Genomic DNA, 20,433 nt, shown 5'->3' with positions numbered 1-20,433 from the left:
TTGATTCCAACTCATGGAATCAATGTGGGTAGGAAAAACTGGAATTAAAAGGTAATGAACTGTTTCAAGTGCTCCAAACACCAAATAAAATGTTTCATAAGGTACAAATGACTCTTGACACAGTGGGGACAACATCAACATATAATAAGTGTAGTTACGGAGTAGGATAATGCATGCAAAGGATTTTGTTTTTTTGGTTGGTTGGAATGATTATTTTAATCATCTACTACTTTCATTTTATTAGCCTAGACTGTATCCTTGATTGTTTTAGTTTTAAGTATAATAATCCTACTGTATATCACATGTGAATGTTATGCACATGTAGAGGACAAACAAAACAAAACAACAAAAACAACCCAGAAGTCAGAGCCCAATCATGATAGATAAAATAGCTTTGGTACTACCTGAGAGTTTCTTCTTCAATAGCTTTACCAGCTATTTCTCTGTCTTGAAAGCTGCTGCCTTGCCTCGTATACAGCCTAACCTGAATGACATCATAGGAATAAACATTATGATTCTGAGGGATATTGAATTATATTTAATAAATAATATTTATTACTTTCAAAATGTAATGCTTATCCTATAGGGAGAACTGTGAAGGAAAGTTCCTGGCAAGAAACTCCATCTTCCATTGAACCTTCTGAAAGCTGATTAATTGAATAAAGCTTCAGTAATTGTGGAAGATTGGATGGTTGCAGGTCCAAGGCCTAATTAAAATTTATGTTGGCCTGTCTACCTGGTTGTAAATTGATCTATGCACCACCCAGCTTGGCACTACACTATGTGGAGTTTCTCTGAAACTGTCAGTAGGTTGCCTCAATCTCATCCCACTCCTGTCTGCCTGCCAGTAATCCAATTCACAACCATAGCCAGCATATACATCATATGGAATCCAATTGGACTTTATGTTGGTCACTGGGCCTACTCCTCCACCTATTTCTCTGTAACACCATCCATTATCCAGTCAAGTACCAGGGCATTGGCGATTTCAGCTTCGAACTTTAGGACCACCTGAGAAACCCTGAGAGCCTTCTTCAAACTAATGAAGATAGGTTTATAGAATCTCCAAATCTCTGTACAATAAAGAATTGTATAGAGAATGTCTACAAAGGTTTACTCCTACATTCAGAATGTACCAATCGCTGGCTAAACTGAGACTAATCCTGCCATCTCATTAGCACACCAATACACAGTGGACCCACAATGAATACCAAGAACCATTTAGCTGGTCCACAAGTTGACAAGTTGGGGCCATAGCAAACAAGGAACCAAAGCAATACTCAACACAAAGGAGCCTGATAATCCATACTTAGAAACACTACAAATGACCTAAATCAAGATGTCTAAGACCAATTACCAAATCATAAATAACATCAATGACCAAGACATATGTCTTTTCCAGACATTAGATACCTATATAGAACTGTTCTTTGCAAATAGGACAATGATTTCAAAACAGCAATTATAAATATATCCAAAGAACTGAAAGAGGATACAAACAAATGCCCGAATGAGGATCATGGAAATACAAGTAGTTGAATAAAATAAATAAATAATTCAATATATAAAAATGGATTTTAATAAAGATAAAGAATCTCTAAAGGAAAGTAAAATAGAAATAAAACTCAAATTGAGAAATTCAAGAAGTCAAAGAGCCCAGTGGAAAATAACATCAAAATATTGAGTCAAATGAAAGAGAGAATATTGGGTCTTAGTAATAAAATAGAGGAAATGAATGACCAGTCAAAGAAAATGTTAAATTTAAACAAAAACCAAACCAAACAAAAATCAATGAACAGAACATGCATGAAATCTGGAACCCAATAAAAAACAAAAACCTATGAATAGCCAGGTGGTGGTGTCACATGCCTTTAATCACAGAAGTTGGGAAGCAGAAGTAGGAGGATCTCTGTGAGTAAAAGACCCAGCATGGTCTACAGAGCAAGTTTCAAGGGAGCCAGAGCTACACAGAGTCTTGAAACCAAACCAAACCAAATCAACCAACCAACCAACCAACCATCCAACCTACCAACTAACTAACCTACTAACCAATCAATGAAAACAAGACTAAAACTAAAAAATAAAACTTGGTTGTATTGGTTAGAGCCATAGAAAATGTTTTCAATAAAATTAAAGAAGAAAATCTCCTATCTATGGAAAGAGATGCCTATTAAGGTCAAAGAAGCATACAGAATACCAAATATTCAGGACCAGAAAATAAAATCCCCACACCACATAATAAAACAACAAGTGTACAGAACAATACAAATACAGATTCATCAGAATAACACATGACTTTTCAGTAGAAACTCTGAAAGCCAGAGGAAACTTGACTGATATTCCAAATGTTCTAAATAATCACAGATGGCAGTCCAAACTACTATAGCCAGTAAAACTATCAATCATAATCAAAGGAGAAAGAAAAACTTTCCATGATAGAAACAGAGTCAATTTGCCTGAATGAATGTATGTGTACTACATCTGTACAGTACCCACAAAGGGCAGAAGAGTGATGCATTTAAATCCAGCTTAACAGAATAATATGAAAACCACTTTTGTCTGAAAATTATATCAAAGAAGACACAAGGAATATATAATCTCAGAATAGTCATCCAAAAGTTGACTAAGAAAACACCACCTCCACAACTAAATAGTGGTAGTTAATAAGCATTATTCAATAATAGCCCTCAGTATTAAAAGTCTCAATTTTACAAGAAAAGGACACTGATAGATTGGATTAGAAAACAGTATCCATTTTTTTCTACCTCCAAAAAATATCACTAGTATGTCTCTATAGTGATAGAACCTGTTTTGACTTAATGATGGGAAAAGAGAAATGGAACAAAGAAAAAAGCAGGGTAGATATTCTCATAATTGAAAATATAATTAAAACCAAAATTAATTTAAAAAGACAAGGAAAGATATTTTATAGTCATTAAAGAAAAAAGCAGTCCATGGAGAGGCTACTGTAATTCTAAATATTTATGCACCAAATGTAGATCATCTGGTTTCATAAAACAAATATTCTTGGATCTAAAATCACAGATTGACTCCAACCTAGTGATAGTGGGAGACTTCAGTATTCCACTTTTAGGCCATCTAGACAAAAGCTAAATAGAGAAACTCTGAAGCTAAATGGTGCTATAAATCAAGTGGACCTAGTAGACATTTAAAATACATTCCACACAGATATTAAATAAAACATGTTCTTCTCAGTAGTCCACAGAACTTTCTCCAAAATAAACCACACAATAAGGCACAAAGAAGTTTCAACAACTTTAAGAAAGTTAAAATCACATTGTGCATGTTACCTTACTACAAAGGAATAAGGCTAGATATCTGCAATAATGCAAATGATACAAAGCACTCAAACTTATATAAGCTAAACAACACAGTACAGAACAAAACTTGAGTGAAAGGAAAAAATTCAAGAAGAAAAGTTTAAATTATCCAGAATTGAACAAAAATGAAAATATAATATACCAAAATCCATAGGATACAGTAAAGGTGAATGTTACATACTAAGTACATACATAAAGAACTAGAAAGATCACATATTAATAATTAATGAATAGACTGAAACAGACAATGAGAGTCAGAGGTAGAAATAAATGAAATAGAAAAAAATACAAAGAATCAATAAAGCAAAGGTGGTTCTTGGAAAAGATTCACAAGACTGACAGAGCTTTAGCTAAATGAAGCAAAAGAGGGAAGATCCAAATTCATAAAATCAGAGACTACAATGGAAACTTAACAGCAGATATTGAGGAAACTCAAAGAATGGTAAAGACACACTTCAAAGATTTACACTCCATAGCCTAGTGTTGGTGATGCATACCTTTAATCCCACCTCTTGGAAAGTAGTGGCAGGCCGATCTCTGAGTTCCAGGCCAACCCATCTACAGAACAAGTTCCAGGACAGCGAGTGCCACATAGAGAAACTCTGTCTTATGAAAAACAAAACAAAACCTAATTAAGCAACCAACCAACCAAACAAGCAAAAACCAATTCCACTAAACTGAAAAATCTAAAAGAAATGGATACATTTCTTGAAACATATAACCTATAAGATTAAATATAGGGGAAGTAAATAATTTAAACTGAATTATAACAACCAATTAGATAGAAAGAAGCAGTAATTAAAATTATCACAACTAAAAAAAAATTCCAGGTATAGGCAGATTAATTAAAAAACTCTACCAGACCTACAAAGAAGAACTGAAACCAATACTCCTCAAATGATTCCATAAAATACAAAAGGAAGGAACACTTCTACATTTCTTTCATGAAACCAATATTATCCTGATAGCAAAGCCTGACCAAGATCTTCCCACCACAAACCAGAAAATTATTGATCAATTTCTCTAATTAATATTGATGCAAAAATTCTCATAAAACACTTAAAAACTAAATTCAAGAACACATCAAAAACATTATTTACCATGATCAAGTTGTCTTTATGTCAGAGATATATGGGTGGTTCAACATATGCAAATCAATAAATGTAGTTTATCATATAAACAGACTGTAGGACAAAAACTGTATGATATCTCATTAGATGCAGAAAAAAGTTTTTGACCAAAATTCAACCTCCTTTCATGATAAAAGTAATGAAGAGATGAGAACTATGAGGGACTTATCTAAATATAATAAAGGCAATGTACAGCCACACACCCAACATCATGCCAATGGAGAAAACCTCAAAGCGTTTGAACTTATACATACAGAAAAGGACTTTATGAATAGTATTCTTATAGGCATTAAAAGTCTTTACCAGCTACACTGGGTTAGGTCTAGAATATTCAAAGAACAACAATAACCAAAAACCAACCAATAAGGAACAAGGCAAGAATGTCTATTCTTTCCATTCCTGTTCAAAACAGTGCTTCAAGTCTTAGCCACTAGATCAGTAAGACACATCAGAGAGATAAATAGGCTTATTTACAGATGATATGATCTTGTACATGAAAGGTCATAAAGACTCTACCAGAAAATTCCTAAAAACTGATAAATGATAAATTCATTTAGTAAAGTATCAGGATACAAAATTAACACACAAATATCAGTAGATTTGCTATATACAAATACTATATACATACCAAGAAAGAAATCAGAAAATCAATTTCTTTCATGATTGCCTCAAAAAATTGAATTAAATCCACCTAGTGATGGAAAAGACATATATCAAAAACATCAAGACATTTAAAAACACACCAGAAGATGGAAAAACCTACCATGATCACAGATTGGTATGATTAATATTCTGAAAATGATCATTCTAAAAATAGCAATTTACAGATTCACAACTCCCATAAAAACCCTGACTCAATTCATCACAGAAAAAAACCTTAAATTTTACTTGGAAACACAAAAATGTCCAGGATAGTCAAAGCAATCCTGAATAATAAAAGAACTAGAGACCTCGAGTTTAACTCTAGAGATTAAAAACAGCATGGTATTGGCATAAAAACAGACAAAATTATCAGTGGAATGGAGTTGAGGACCCAGATATAAGTCTAGCTATGTTTATTTATTTATTTATTTATTTATTTATTTATTTATTTATTTATTTTTGAACAAAGAATCCACACATTGGAGAAGAGGAAGTATCTTAAACAAATTATTCTGATCAAACCAAAGATTTCCTTAAAGAAGAATGAGACAGGTCTTATTTCTCACCCTACACAAAACTCAACTCCAAATGGGTAAAAGATCTTGACAAAAGGGCTAATATCCTGAATCTGAGACAAAAGAAAACAAATACGCTTGAACTTATACATACAGGAAAGGACTTTATGAATAGTACTCTTATAGGCATTAAAAGTCTTTACCAGCTACACTGGGTTAGGTCTAGAATATTCAAAGAACAACAATAACCAAAAACCAACCAACCAGCCAAAAACAACCCACCTAAAACAAAACCCAAAATCTGAAAACAAAATAAAAAACCAAAAATCAAACCACCAAGAAACTAAGCCACCAAGTGAGAAAATGGGGCATGGAATGAAACAGAAGAGTCCTCAAAAGATGAAATACAAAGGTCTGAGAAACCCCTTTTAAAGTGTTCAATATCTTTAACCCCTCAGGAAATTGCGATTTTATCTTACTCCCCCATTAGAATGGCCAAGAATAAATAGACAAAAAAAAAAAAAAAAAAAAAAAAAAAAAAAAAAAAAAAAGGCAGATGCTTCCATAGATGTGAGGGGAACACTTATCCTGCTCATGGGAGTGCAACTTGGTGTGCCACTATGAAAACCAGAGTGGAGGATCTTAAAAAGCCTGAATATAGGTACATCGCAAGACAGCCATACCACTCTTGGGCACATAACCGAAGGATGTTTCTATCTTTCTACAGAGATACATGCTCATTCCTGTTTGTTGCTTCTCTATTTACTGTAGCCAGGCAACGAAACAACAAAGATATTCACCAATTGATGAATAGATAGTGAAAATAGGGAACATTTTCATATTGTAATATTTTTCAGCTGTTAAGTTGATATAGATTTTGGGGTGGGCCATCTCAAAGCCCTGGATCTAGGCCAGCATGGTGGCTGAGCTGGTCAGCCCTCTGGCTCTTATCTGCACCACCAGGGTGTGCTCTCCACCACTGCTCCTGCTAAGCAACACAATGCTGCAATCATCAGGAGGCAGGGTCAGCACTCCTGCTCTCATACCCACAGGTCTGGCTCACCCACACGCAATTGGCATCTAGAGCCAGGTCCATTGTGATGTCCATTGGGTGGTGGGGTATTGGGGGGACACTCTTCCAAGTGCTGCATTCAGCAAGGGGCTATGGCTTTTAATGGTGGGGAAACAGAACAAGGCTTAAAGGGGAACAATAGGACTGGAAGGGTTAAAATGGGTAGGCCATGGAAGGTAGAGTAGAGGAGAAAATATGGGGAGGAATAAGTAACACTAAAGGCCTTTTTAAAAAAGGCCCAAGGAAAACTCCTATTGTCAAAGTTTCCTTAAATATATACACATATGAATACATACATGCTCATACACATATACACATATTAAGAGACTTATTGACTTTATTCTACAACTGGGGACAATACCACAAAAAAACACTTTATGCTAGTAAATGAAAGCCCTACTACCAGAAGTGGATACCCTCCTTTTGAGTTGTCACATACACCCCCATGCATTTTAGGCCATTGCCATACTCTCTCTTGGCTACCTTCCAGAATTGGTTGGCTAGACACTATTACAAAAGATACTACCTATTTGAGTCATGAAACACTGGAAAATTAAGCTGAAACTCACTTTGAAACTTAATCCATAGAGGCTAGTTTCATGGCCTGGGAAGTTGTTATGTATGCTGCCCAAGGAAAAAAAGTAATCTTCAGTCTCACTTACCTATGAACTCTGCAAGCCACAATGACTGTCTTGAAAAAATATGCCTACTGGTACATTGCTAACAAAAGAATTATAGAAATAACCAATTCTCTCTTTTTTTATGAGAAAAGTTACATGATTTCAATTTATCTGAATTTGTTAACATTTAAAAACTTATTTTAATTAAATAGAATTGAATCACATTCTTGTTTCCCTTTTGTACCACCGCTTCTCCCAGAGACCTCCCCTTCAATACCTACAATATCTTTTTTGTCATATTCCTTAAAATTTCTAAAATATTATAACAATAATAATAAATATTATAAAAGTTGTTTGTTTATAAAAGTTATAAAAACAACAATCAATTTAATAGTCTTATTAGATGCTCGTCTACAGCAATAGTGAAAATACATTTTTCTCAATATAAATTTTAAATAACTCTAAACATATTAACTGTATATTTAAAAACAATACATCACTACTAGTATTTTCTTAAATGAACATGAAAATATAAAGTCTTTTTGTTTGTTTTGTATTTAGTAGAGTTTAAAATCTTGGCTCTTACTGTGGTACAAGCCCAAAATAAGAACAATTTTTAGACACTGGATTTCATTGTAATAAGGCTGTATTTCAATGACCCTCACATCACCATAGGATTTTACCTCCATCGTAGCTAAGCCAAGAATTGATAGTTCTGCTGCACCAAGAACTGGATTGTAGGCTCCATTTTTGGATACAGACTTCCTGCTATGTTCAAAGCTATTTGACTTGAGTGAGTGACTTCATTCTCAGCCCACAGAGAACAGGTTACATTCATTTAAGAAATGGTGTAGGTATTAAGATGGTCTATCCATGAAGTCATTCACCAACTGTTTCAATGAACAATGGTTCTGCTTGGAGGGTGGCACAGACATTAGGTGAGGGTAAGAATTTGGTTCTTTAGCTGTGATAATTTGGAAAAACATTCATCTCAGAGAAAGTAACTTATGAAGGCCTCTTCTTCAAACTTGATACAAGAGTTACAAATGTCAAGCAAAGCATTCAGTCTCACTCTTTGTTGTTCTCTTACAAGCCACCTCCCTAGTTAATCATCTATGTTTCTTTTTGGTATATAAATACTTTTGAAATATATAAGCTGTTCTGAAAACCATAGTATGGTGTAAAAACATGAAATAAACAATACTACTAATAGAGAGACTGAGATAGGAGAAGCAAGATTTCAAGACCCTATGTTGTACACAGCTAGACACTGTCACAAACATACAAGCTGACAGTATATATAGATTGTACAATGTTGGACCTATTTCTCCAATTACCAAATTAGAGAGACCATTGGATGACAATCAACAAATTTCCAAATCCTCATATTATTGGATTTCAATCAATTAAGATATGTTGGTAATATTAATTTTTAAATTAATATATTAAGAAAAAATAATCGTCATTTCCTGTTGTTTTTGTTGTAAAAGGTGGAATTAGATTTATGTGGATTTGTTGAAAGATTACCTTCTTGCTTCTTCTAGGGTGTAGTTTTGCTCCTTATGTTGATGTTTTCCATCTATTATCCTTTGTAGGGCTGGATTTGTGGAAAGATATTGTATAAATTTTGTTTTGTTATGGAATATCTTGTTTTCTCCGTCTATGGTAATTGAGAGTTTTGCTGGGTATAGTGGCCTGGGCTGGCATTTGTGTTCTTGTAGGGTCTGTATGACATCTGCCCAGGATCTTCTAGCTTTCATAGTCTCTGGTGAGAAATCTGCCGTCATTCTGATAGGCCTGCCTTTATATGTTACTTGCCTTTTTTCCCTTACTGCTTTTAAAATTATTTCTTTGTTTAGTGCATTTGGTGTTTTGATTACTATGTGATGGGAGGAATTTCTTTTCTGGTCCAGTCTATTTGGAGTTCTGTAGGCTTCTTGTATGTTCATGGGCATCTCTTTCTTTAGATCAGGGAAGTTTTTTTCTATAATTTTGTTGAAGATATTTACTGGCCCATTACATTGGGAGTCTTCACTCTCTTCTATACCTATTATCCTTAGGTTTGGTCTTCTCATTGTGTCCTGGATTTCCTGGATGTTCTTGGTTAGGAGCATTTTGCTTTTTGCATTTTCTTTGACTGTTGTGTCAATGTTTTCTAAGTGTCTTCTGCTCCTGAGATTCTCTTTTTTATCTCTTGCATTCTGTTGGTGATGCTTGCATCTATGGCTCCTGATTTCTTTCCTAGGTTTTGTATCTCCAGGGTTGTCTCTCTTTCTGATTTCTTTATTGTTTCTATTTCTATTTTTAGATTCTGGATGTTTTTGCTTATTTCCTTCACCTGTTTGATTCTGTTTTCCTGTAGTTCTTTAAGGGATTTTGTGTTTCCTCTTTAAGAGCTTCTAGCTTTTTACCTGTGTTCTCCTGTATTTCTTTGAGGGTGCTATTTATGTCTTTCTTAAGGTCCTGTACCATCATCATGATAAGTGATTTTAGATCTGAATCTTGCTTTTCCGGTGTGATGGAACTTACTATGGTGGGAGACTTGTGTTCTGATGATGGCAAGTGACCTTGGTTGTGCTGTTTATTTTCTTACGCTTGCCCCCCCCCCCACCTGCCATCTGGTTAACTCTAGTGCTAACTGCCCTTGCTAAATCTGACTGGAGCCTGTCCTTCCTGTGACCCTGGTTGTGTCAGAACTCCTCAGAGTCAAGCTGTCTCTGTGATCCTGTGATTCTGGGATCCTGTGATCTTAGGCTTTTTATATCACCTGGGAGTGGGGCTTACTCTGTGTGTTGTGGGACTGGCTGCAGAGCTTATGCCCAAGGTCTGCTCAGAACACTAACTCAGACAGACCAGAAGGAACCCGAGTCATTGGGCTGGTGGAGTTCCTGTGTTCCTGGTCCCGCTGGTCCCAGTTACTCCCAGAGTTGGGACAGATGTTGGTTCCTGCTCACCTCTGATCCTGGGTGTGTCAGAACGCCTGGGAGTTGAGCTTCCTCTGGGTTTTGTGGGACTGGCAGCAGAGCTTGTGCCCAAGGTCTGCTCTGGACCCCAGCCCAGACAGACTGGAAGCATCAATTCTGTTATGGTAGGATATAAGTCCATGAGATTTAACCCATAGCTGACACTATTAAAGGTGCCAAGCACCTAGACTATCTATGTCATAGGCCTTACAGGAGAACCTAATAGTATTATTTTGCTAAATAGGCACAGTATTAAAATGAGCCTTATTGACTTGTTCCTACATCTGTAAATCAGAGCTACTCTTAATCTTTATTAGAGTAGCCTCTTGCTAGTAGCTAGCAATTAGCATAAAGATCCTCAAGTAGTCCATGTGCAGAGAATAAGAGACTGTATAATGCTAGAGTACATAGCCCTAAGTGGGCCATACCTTTCACACCCATTCCCTCAAGGTTCAAAAATCTTTGCCAAAGAGGCGGCATAAAGAGCCAGAAGTGTTAGAAATATCAAGGGCATAGTGTTTTGTAGACACAGATGATTTGAAGCCACCATGTAGGTGCTGGGAATTAAACCTGGGTCTCTGGAAATGCAGCCAAAGCTCTTAATTGCTGAGCCATCTCTCCAGCCTGAGAGACAGCTTTTTGGGACTTGTAGTAAGTCTGGTTTTTATACTTGAATTTTGTGTGCTTTCTCTTTATTTTCAAGTTTCATAGTCACCCAACACAGCTCTTTTTTTCACATTTCCCTCTGTCTTTGTGGGTTTTTTGTTTTTATTTTTGTTTTGGTTCCCTTTCTTCAAAATCACACTACATACATGTTTTTGACCAATATACACTAAAATATCCTCTCCTTCCTCCCATTTTGTCTCAGTTCATTCCTTTCTTTCCTCTTTTCTTTTCTTCCCTTTTTTTCTCCCTTCCTTCCTTTCTTCCTTCTTTTCTTCCACTATTGAAGACTATGTTTAGTTACTCTTTCCTAAGTTTTCAGGAAATAGTCTTTCCCACATATTTTGGAAATCTTCTGAACTAATGCATAATTTTTATTTATTTGTTTGCATGGTCAAGCTGGGCATCTGAGGTGAAACCGTGAGCAAGCAGAGAGAAGATAGAGCAGAGTGCCTAGGAGAAAGATGAGTGAAGATGGAGGTGCAGCAGAAGAGCATCATCAAGAGACTCTTTAAGCATGCTAAGACTTGTAGATTGTGTACAGAAAAACAAGGAGCGAGAGAACATGTAAAGATTTTGAATCTTTGGAGAACTCTTGGTAGCAAGGTATGTACAAGAGAAAGGCCCAGGACCCATGTGATTTCAAATACTACTTGTGGGATATCAAATGACTCTTGTATATAATAACCAGATGCTGCCAATTACAAATGTTCTTCTATCTAAGAACATATAGACTGCATTTAATGGTAGTCAGTAAGGATGGCTCATGAGGTCCTACTCCTTCTCAGTGTCTATCTATATGTAGTCAGTCATTTTAGGAGGTCAAGAGACATTTTATTCAGTTGTATAACCATTGGTGCAGAGCCCATATCCACTGAGGATCCTGTATGAAATTCTAGTAAAATACAATGGGTTACCAAAACCAAAAAAAGACAAAAACAACATCCAACCAGTTAACAAAATAACAATAAAAACAAGAAGTCCATACCAAATAACCATGAAAGTAGATAGACATTAAGAATAGAGGTTATCAACTGGAGACTAGATGTGTGAGTGAGAGAGGAAAATGGGAGAAGGAAACAATAAAAAATATTTTATATACATATGAAAATTCCTTAATAAGACTCACAATAGTGAAGCAGGGTTTTCTGGCTTCTTTGGAGACACTATGAGGTTTTCCTGGAAACTATTTTATGAGAGGATGTTTTTGCTGAAAGTGACACATGGGACAATGTTTTGCTGAGAACAGACACAAATTGTTTTTCTGGAAGTTGCCTAGAAAAAGGGCATGTGACGATTTGCCAGAACAGATGCTTGAGAGAACAAATGTTTGGAAAGGATAGAACTATAACCCAACAGAAAGTGGCTGCTGCTGTGTGGCATTGTTTCAACTTGCCATTCTTTGCTGACACTGTGGCATTGGTTTGCCTTTCCTTCTTTGCTGATCATCATTTGTCATGGCTCTGTATAGACAAATGCGCCAAAGAACTTCTGCTGGTGTTATGGAGGCTTCTTCCTGCCTCTTTGGTCTCAGGATGATTGGCAGAGTCTTGCTGTTTCTCTGGGTCAAGATGAAGTTGCTGATTCATGAATGATGTTTGCAAGTGGATCAAGCTACTGCTGCTGGTTCATGAGAACTGAACTGCTGATACCCTGAGAATAGTGATTGGCAGATTGAATTTGCCCCAGTGAACTATTTCTAAATGGGTCCACATCCTCCTTTCCCCTGTTAACCTTTTCTTTCTACTACTTCTGGTGGGTTGTGTGCTAAAAGGGAGGTTAAAGCATTTAAGTACACTTATGAAAGCAGGTTTTGAAAAATATAAACCTACACTATAGTGTATAATTAATATATGTTATTAAAAAGAAAAGTATTGAGTATACAACTTAATGAGCATGATAGCACAACCTGTGTTAATTGTGTTCAGAATGCTTATCGGAGCATACATCTGGACACAATCCTCCAACCTTGAGTGTCATATGGAACTTCTAAAGCATTAATGTAGAATGATTGTGTTATGATACATATATAAAACTTCCAGTCTATATTGTAGATATGTAAAAGTCATTCAGAAGAATCCACTGGATCACTTTCCTTCCTCTTATTTAAAACCAAATCTTTTCATTATGTGAAACATTCACAATATCCCAAGATTGATCTTTTAGTTAAATACCAATGTCTTAGTTAGGTCTCTATTGCTGTTACAAGGAATAAAAGTAAAAGCAACTTTGTGAAGAAAGAGTTTACTTGGCTTACATATTCAAGGTCACAGTTTATTGAGAAATGCCAAGTAAGGATCTGAGGCAGGAACTGAAGCAGAGCCATAGAGGAACACTGCTTACTGTCTTGTTTTCCATGACTTATTATTCAGCATGCTTTCTTATACTATCCAGGACCACCTGCCTAGGGGTGGCACCACCTAGTGAGTTGGGCCGTCACACATTGATCCTTATCAAGAAGATGCCCCAAAGACTTTCTTACAGGGCAATTGTATAGAGGCATTTTCTCAACTGATGTTTTTCTTCCTTAATAACTCCAGCTTGTATCAAATTGTCAAAAAATCTAGAACAACTGGTTTTATGAGCTTGTAATTTGTTTACAAGGCTGCCTTTGCTTTGAAGCAATCTGAAACTCTATGCCTAAAGAGAGAGGCATATGTTGTATTACTTTAAAATCCCCCTCCCCAGATAGGTGTGGTGGTGCATGACTGTAATGCCAGCTCTAAGGGAATTAAGGTAGAATTATCATGAATTCAAGGCCAGCTTGGGCTACATATGAAGACTATTTCAAAAGCCAAACCCCCCAAACCAAAACCAAAACCAACTTACTTGCACATAGCTTTGTTTTTTGTCTCTCATTTTTTGTCTTCAGCTTTAGACATTATCATGCATCACATTTTGTGTCTGTCAACTGCTGTCTGCCTTCTGGGAATTGGAAAGTTGTGCAAGCCTGTCAGTCCATTTTTCAAGGCTTGGAATCTGTAGGCCTATTATGACATCTGCCAAGCTGTTTCTTCACTGGGCCTCTTCAAGGTTCCATTTGTCTGTAAAAATAGGATATTGTTTTTTCACTTTTTCCCTTCTATTGAAAATACATTCTTTTCTCATAGAGTGTATCTTGATTATAGTTTTCTTTCCTCCTACTCCTTCCAATTCCTCATTCCTTCTTCTGCCCTCTGTCCCTTTCTGTCTCTCATTAGAAAACAACAGACTCCTAAGAGATAACAGCCAAACTTGACAAAAGAAAACATAATAAGATAAAGCAAAAACTCTCATATAAAAGTTTGACAAGGTAACTCAACAGAAGGAAAAAGAGTCTTAAGAGCATGTACAGGAATCAGAGAGCCACTCAAGAGTCCCATAAAAATACTACTCTGAAAGCTATCATATATAGCCAGAGGACCTGGTACAGACCTGGTAGGCCCTGTGCTTGCTGCTTCAGTCTCTGTAAGTTTATATATACCTTGCTTACTTGATTCTGAGTACCTTGTTGTGCCCTCCATTTCCTCTGACTCTTACATTCTTTTCTCCTTCTTTTCTAGAGGGTTCCCTGAGTTCCAAGGGGAGGGATTTGGTGGAGATATCCCATTTAGATTGTCTCTTCATGTAATGTCTGGTGTGTGTGTGTGTGTGTGTGTGTGTATGTGTGTGTGTGTGTGTGTGTCTGTATCTGTTCCTATATACAACCATAGGAAGCTTCTCTGACGATGACTGGACAAGGCACTGATCTAACGGAGTATAGCAGAATATCGTTAGGAGTCATTTTTATTGATACACTTATTCAGACCATTAATGTTTGGTTTGACCTAACATCCCTAGGCTATCTAGTCTATGCTTGGTTTCACAAGCAGTGTTTTGTATGGCTTCTGTCCTGTAGAGTAGGTCTTAAGTCAAATCAAACATTGGTTGGCTATTTGTATAAGTTCTGTGCTATCATTGACCTTGAATGTTTTGCAGGCCAGACAGACTAGAAGTCAAAGATTTTATGGCTAGGTAGGTGTTTATATTTCTCTTTTTGTAGACTTCAGGGTATCTTCTAGCACCACTCCACTGGAATGTGGGGGTGGAGGCTCCATATAAGCCCCAGCTCATCTGCTCCAAGCTTAATGAGTTGCATGTGTGCTGTCCTTGGCAGCACTGCCTCCTGTCAATTTGTAGAGAGCAGCCCATTGTCTTAGGAACAACATGGATTGTTTGGAAATTTCCAGGGGACACCCTTGGTCAACAACTCAATTGAATGCAGCCCAGGCACACTCCTGGAAGCCTCTTTTGGTGACAAAAGATGGCCAATTGAGATTCTGTATCTGCCATTATTAGGAGACCTCATTTGGATCGCCTTCATATATTTTAGGAAGTTTCCACTGCACTGGGTTTCCATATTATCCTTTAAATTCACCTGAATTCCAGCAGTTTCTCTACCTTATGTTACCCTACCACTTGATCCTCCCAGTTCCTTCCCCACACCTTCAACCCAGCCATGTAATTGTTGAGTCTTAACTTCCAGAGATCCAGTGAAAGACTTCACAAGGGATGGAACAGTGGAGACATGCTCCCAAACACAGATGGCTGACTCCATGAGCCCTCCAACTCCATTAGCCTGTCCTATCTATCACGTAGACAATGCCCCAAGCTCCCAGCATTCTGGCTGGACTCCACCCCTAGTCATATTACTACAGCCAGGAATGCCCTGCCCCACAGACAGGTAGCCCAGCCCACCATGTAAGGGTAGGTTTTCCCCTCCCCTTCGCTCTCTTACTCCCTGTCTCTGTTCTCTCTTATTCTTGTCTTAACTCTCCCCCTCTCTCCACATGGCCATGGCTGGCCTCTTCTTCTCTATCCCTTTTCTATCTCTTTTCTACAATAAAACATCTTATGAATATGCATTGCCTCTTTTCAACTAGATATGCTGTGTTGGCCCAGTATTTGCAGTTGGGAGACCTGGACTGAGAACTCAGGTGCTCTAACCACTGGATGGCCGCTTCCCCTACCTGTCTCCTTTCTTCCTTTAGCCCTAGAAGGGACTGAGCTGCTCTGGGGCTCCCAATTCATTCTCAGCTCCTCCATGGTGTCCAGCTTTGTCTGTGATGCCCAGGGGCGAGAACTTACATCCTTGGCCTCTATGACACCCAGGGGAACCGCCCACCTACCCCCCTGCTCTGCTCTCCGACGACTGGGATACAAACACCCACCTGACAGAGTGGGGCGTATGGGCAGATACCCGCGTCTACTACCCATAGTACCAGACCTCTGTCAAGATGCGAGTCATTCTCTCCCTTTTGTTCGTTCCCCCAGTGCCCCAGCAGCACCCGGTGGCCAGCGTGGCAGCCACAGCAAGCGCAGGGCCCAACATGTAATCTATTCTGTTCCTTCCTCTCAGGGAGATTCATTTGTCCCCCACTAGACCCTTCCTCTATAGCTAACATCTCTGGGACTATGGATTGCAGGTTGGTTATTTACTTAGTAGCTAATATCTACATATAAGCAAATATATACCATATTTATCTTTCTAGGCCTGGTTTTCCTCACAGGATGATTTTTTTCCTGTTCTGTTTCCTTTCTAATTTCATACCATTTTTACAAACAGCTGAGTTTAAATGTATAAATTTACTGTATTTTGTTTATCCTTTCTTCTGTTGAGGGCCATAAAGGTTGTTTCCAATTTCTGGCTACTGTGGATAAAGCAGCAATGAACATGGTTGCGCAAATGTACTTATAGTTGGATGGAGGGCCATTTGAGTTTATGTCCAAGAGTGGTAAAGCTGAATCCTGAGGTGGGTCTATTCTCAACTTTCTAAAGAACTGCCATATTGATTTCTATAGTGATTGTACAAGTTCATACTCCCACCAGCAATTGAGGTGTGTTCGTCCTGCTTCACATCCTACCAGAATTACCTGTCACTTGTTTGATTGATCTTAGCCATTCTGACAGGTGTAATACGGAATTTCAAAGTATTTTTTTTATTACATTTCCCTGATGGCTAAGGATGTTGAACATTTCTGTAAATGTTTCTTAGTCTTTTGCGTTTCCTCTATTGAGAATTCTCTGGTTATATCTGTAGCTAATTTTTAAATTGGATTTTTTGTTTTTTATATGTATTTTCTTGAAAAATATGTATGATATTATTCCTCTCTCAGATGTAGAGTTGGTAATTTTTCCCCATTCTTTGTCTGATTGAAGGTATTCTTTGCCTTAAAGCTTTTCAGTTTCATGAGGTGCCATTAATTAATTGTTGATCTTAATGCCTGCTACAAGTGTATTGTTCAAGAAGTTCTCTCCTGTGCCAATGCATTCAAGCTATTCCCCACATTTTCTTCTAACAGGTTTAATGTATTTACTTTTATGTGGAGATCTTTGATTCATCTGGATTTGAGTTGGGTGCAGGGTGATAACTATGGATTGATTTGCATTCTTCTACACACAGCCATCCATTTTGACTAGCACCATTTATTGAAGATACTGTTTCTGTGTGTGTTTGTGTGTGTGTTTCTGTTTTCTTTATTAAAAATCAGGTTTCTGTAAAAGGTTTCCATAAAATCAGGTTTTGTGTGGATTTATTTCTGGGTCTTCAATTTGATTCCATTGACCAACATGTTTTATGTTACTACCATGCTTTGTATTACTATTATTACTATAGTTTTATAGTACAACTTGAAATTGGGAAATAGTGAGACTTCCAGTAGCTCTTTTTTTTATTATTAATTGTTCAGGATTGTTTTAGCTATCCTGAATTCTTTTGTCTGTTTGCTTTTTCCATATGAAGTTGAGAATTGTCCTTTGAGGTCTGTGAAGAATTGTCTTGGAATTTTGATGAGGATTATATTAAGTTTATAGATTGCTTTTGTTATATGGCCATTTTTACAACATTAATTCTACTGATCCATGAGCATGGAAGATTTTTCCATTTATGGTATCTTCTCTAATTTCTTTCTTCAAAAACTTCAAGTTCTTCTTACCAACAAGCCTTTCACTTGCTTGGTTAGAGTTTCCCAAAGATATTTTATATTATTTGAAGTTATTGTGAAAGATGATTTCTTTCTCAGCCTATTTGTCATTTGTATACAGGAAGACTACTGATTTTTATGAGCTAAATTTTGTCAAGTTTTATTATATTATTTATTTACATTCCTGTTGTTGTCTTCATCTCAGTCCTCTCCTCCCACAGTTCCTCATCCCATTCCTCCTAATCCCTTGCCTCCTAGAGGGTGCTCCCCCACCAGACCTCCTCCTTTTCTGGGACCCCAAGTCTTTCAACTATTAAGCACATCTCCCACTAAGGCCTAACCAGGCAGACCTATTCTATATTTGTGCCAGGGACCTTGAACTGGACCCCAAGTCTTTCAACTATTAAGCACATCTTCCACTAAGGCCTAACCAGGCAGACCTATGTTATATTTGTGCCAGGGGCCTTGAACTGGCCTGTGTATGCTCCTGGTTAGTGGCTCAGTCTCTGGGAGCTCCCTGGGGTCTGGGTAAGTTGAGACTGCTGGTCTTCCTAAGGGGTTGTTCTCCCCTTCAGCTTCTTCAACCCTTCCCCATATTTAACCATAGGTGTTCCCGACTTCAGTTCAATGCTTGGGTGTAAATATCTGCTTCTGTCTCAGTCAGCTGCTGGTAGGACCTCTCAGGGAACAGCTAGGCTAGGTTCCTATCTGTAAGCACATCATAGCATCAGTAATAGTGTCAGGCCATGGTGCCCTGCCATGAGATGGATCCCAAGTTGAGCCAGCCATTGACCATCTTTCCTTCAGTCTCCTCTCCATTTTTGTCCCTGCAGTTCTTTTAGACAGGAGTAGACAGGAGTAGTTCTGGGTCAAAAAATTTTGTCTGTGGGTTTGTAACCCTGTCCTTTCTTTTGAGTCCCTGTCTATTTACTGGAGGTGGGCTTTTTGAGTTCTTTCTCCCCAATGTTGGGCATTTTGGCTAAGATTAACTCCAGTGGGTCCTTAGAGTCTCTCACCTCCTGGTTATCTGGTACTTTTTAGAGCCCCTCTCCCACTTCCCCCATGCTGCTTATCTCAATTCATTCACTTTGTTCTGTGGGCTTCTCTCTTGCCCCCACAAACCTTATCCTGTTCACCTTTCCCTTCTCCCTCTCTCTTTCACCCAAGTCCCCCCTCCCTGCCTCCTGTGATTATATCCTTCCCCCTTCCATGTGGAATTGAAACTTCATCACTTAATCCTCTCTACTTGTTACACTTCTTACAGTCTGTGGGTTGTATCCTAAGTATTCTGTACTTTTTGGCTAATACCCACTAGTCAGTGAGTACATACCATGCCTGCCCTTTTGGGTCTAGTTACTTCACTCAGGATGATATTTTCCGGTTCCATCCATTTGCCTGCAACAATTCACGAAGTCCTCATATTTAATAGCTGAATAGTATTCCAATGTGTAAATGAACCACATTTTCTGTATCCATTCTTCAATTGAGGCACATGTGGGTTGTTTCCAGCTTGGAATATTACAAATAAGGCTGCTATGAACTTGGTTGAGCCCGTGCTCTTGTGGTATGGTGGGGCATCTTTTCGGAACATGCCCAAGAATGGTATGGCTGGGTCTTTAGGTAGAACTATGTCCAATATTCTGAGGAAACTCTATGTTGATTTGCAGAGTGGTTGTACCAGCTTGAAATCCCATCATCAGGCAGGGGTGTTCTTCTTTCTCCACATTCTCTCCAGCATCTGCTGTCACCTGAGTTTTTGATCTTAACCATTCTGATTGGTGTGAGGTAAAATCTCAGGGTCACTTTGATTTGCATTTCCCTGATGACTTTGAACATTTCTTTAAGTGCTTCTTGGCCATTCAAGATTCTTCTGTTGTGAACTCTCTGTGTAACTCTGTACCCCATTTTTAATTGGGTTATTTTTTTTTGGAGATCAACTTCTTGAGTTCTTAATATATTTTGGATAGTAACCCTCTGTCAGATGTAGGGTTAGTAAGACTTTTCCCAATCTGTAGGTTGTTGAATTGTCCTATTGACAGTGTCTTTTGCCTTACAGAAGCTTTTCAGTTTCATGAAGTCCCATTTATCAATTGTTGATCTTAGAGCCTGAGTCATTGGTGTTCTGTTCAAGAAATGTCCCTGTCCTGATGAGTTGGAGGCTCTTTCCCACTTTCTCTTCTATTAGATTCAGTGTGTCTGGTTTTATGTTGAGGTCCTTGATCTACTTGGACTTGAGCTTTGTACAGGGTGATAAATATGGATCATTCTCCTATATATAGACTGCCAGTTAGACCAGCACTATTTATTGAAGATGTTTTTCCCCCAGTGTATGTTTTTGGCTTCTTTGTCAAAGAGCAAGTGTCCAACAGTGTGTGGGTTCATTTCTGGGTCTTTGATTCTATTCTGTTGATTGACCTATATGTTTCTGTACCAATACCATGAAGTTTTTATCACTATTGCTTTGTAGTACAGCTTGAGGTCAGGGATGGTGATTCCCCCATGAAGTTCTTTTATTGTTAAGAATTGTTTTTGATATCCTGTTTTT

General features: G+C 37.7%; 1 long non-coding RNA gene across 1 annotated transcript; it reads right to left on the bottom strand.

The window, feature by feature from the left end:
• Positions 1 to 322: 322 nt before the first annotated feature.
• Positions 323 to 16,071, bottom strand: LOC116082080. The gene is made up of 3 exons (XR_004115161.1): positions 15,935 to 16,071; positions 13,776 to 13,990; positions 323 to 484 (listed from the first exon to the last, which is right to left on the bottom strand). It is a non-coding gene; the product is annotated as an uncharacterized LOC116082080 (long non-coding RNA).
• Positions 16,072 to 20,433: the final 4,362 nt, after the last annotated feature.

This window comes from Mastomys coucha, unplaced genomic scaffold, assembly GCF_008632895.1.
Source record: "Mastomys coucha isolate ucsf_1 unplaced genomic scaffold, UCSF_Mcou_1 pScaffold7, whole genome shotgun sequence".
Lineage (NCBI taxonomy): Eukaryota > Metazoa > Chordata > Mammalia > Rodentia > Muridae > Mastomys > Mastomys coucha.
The sequence above is the reverse complement of the archived record's forward strand: the minus strand, read 5'-3'. Positions and strand labels throughout refer to the sequence as shown.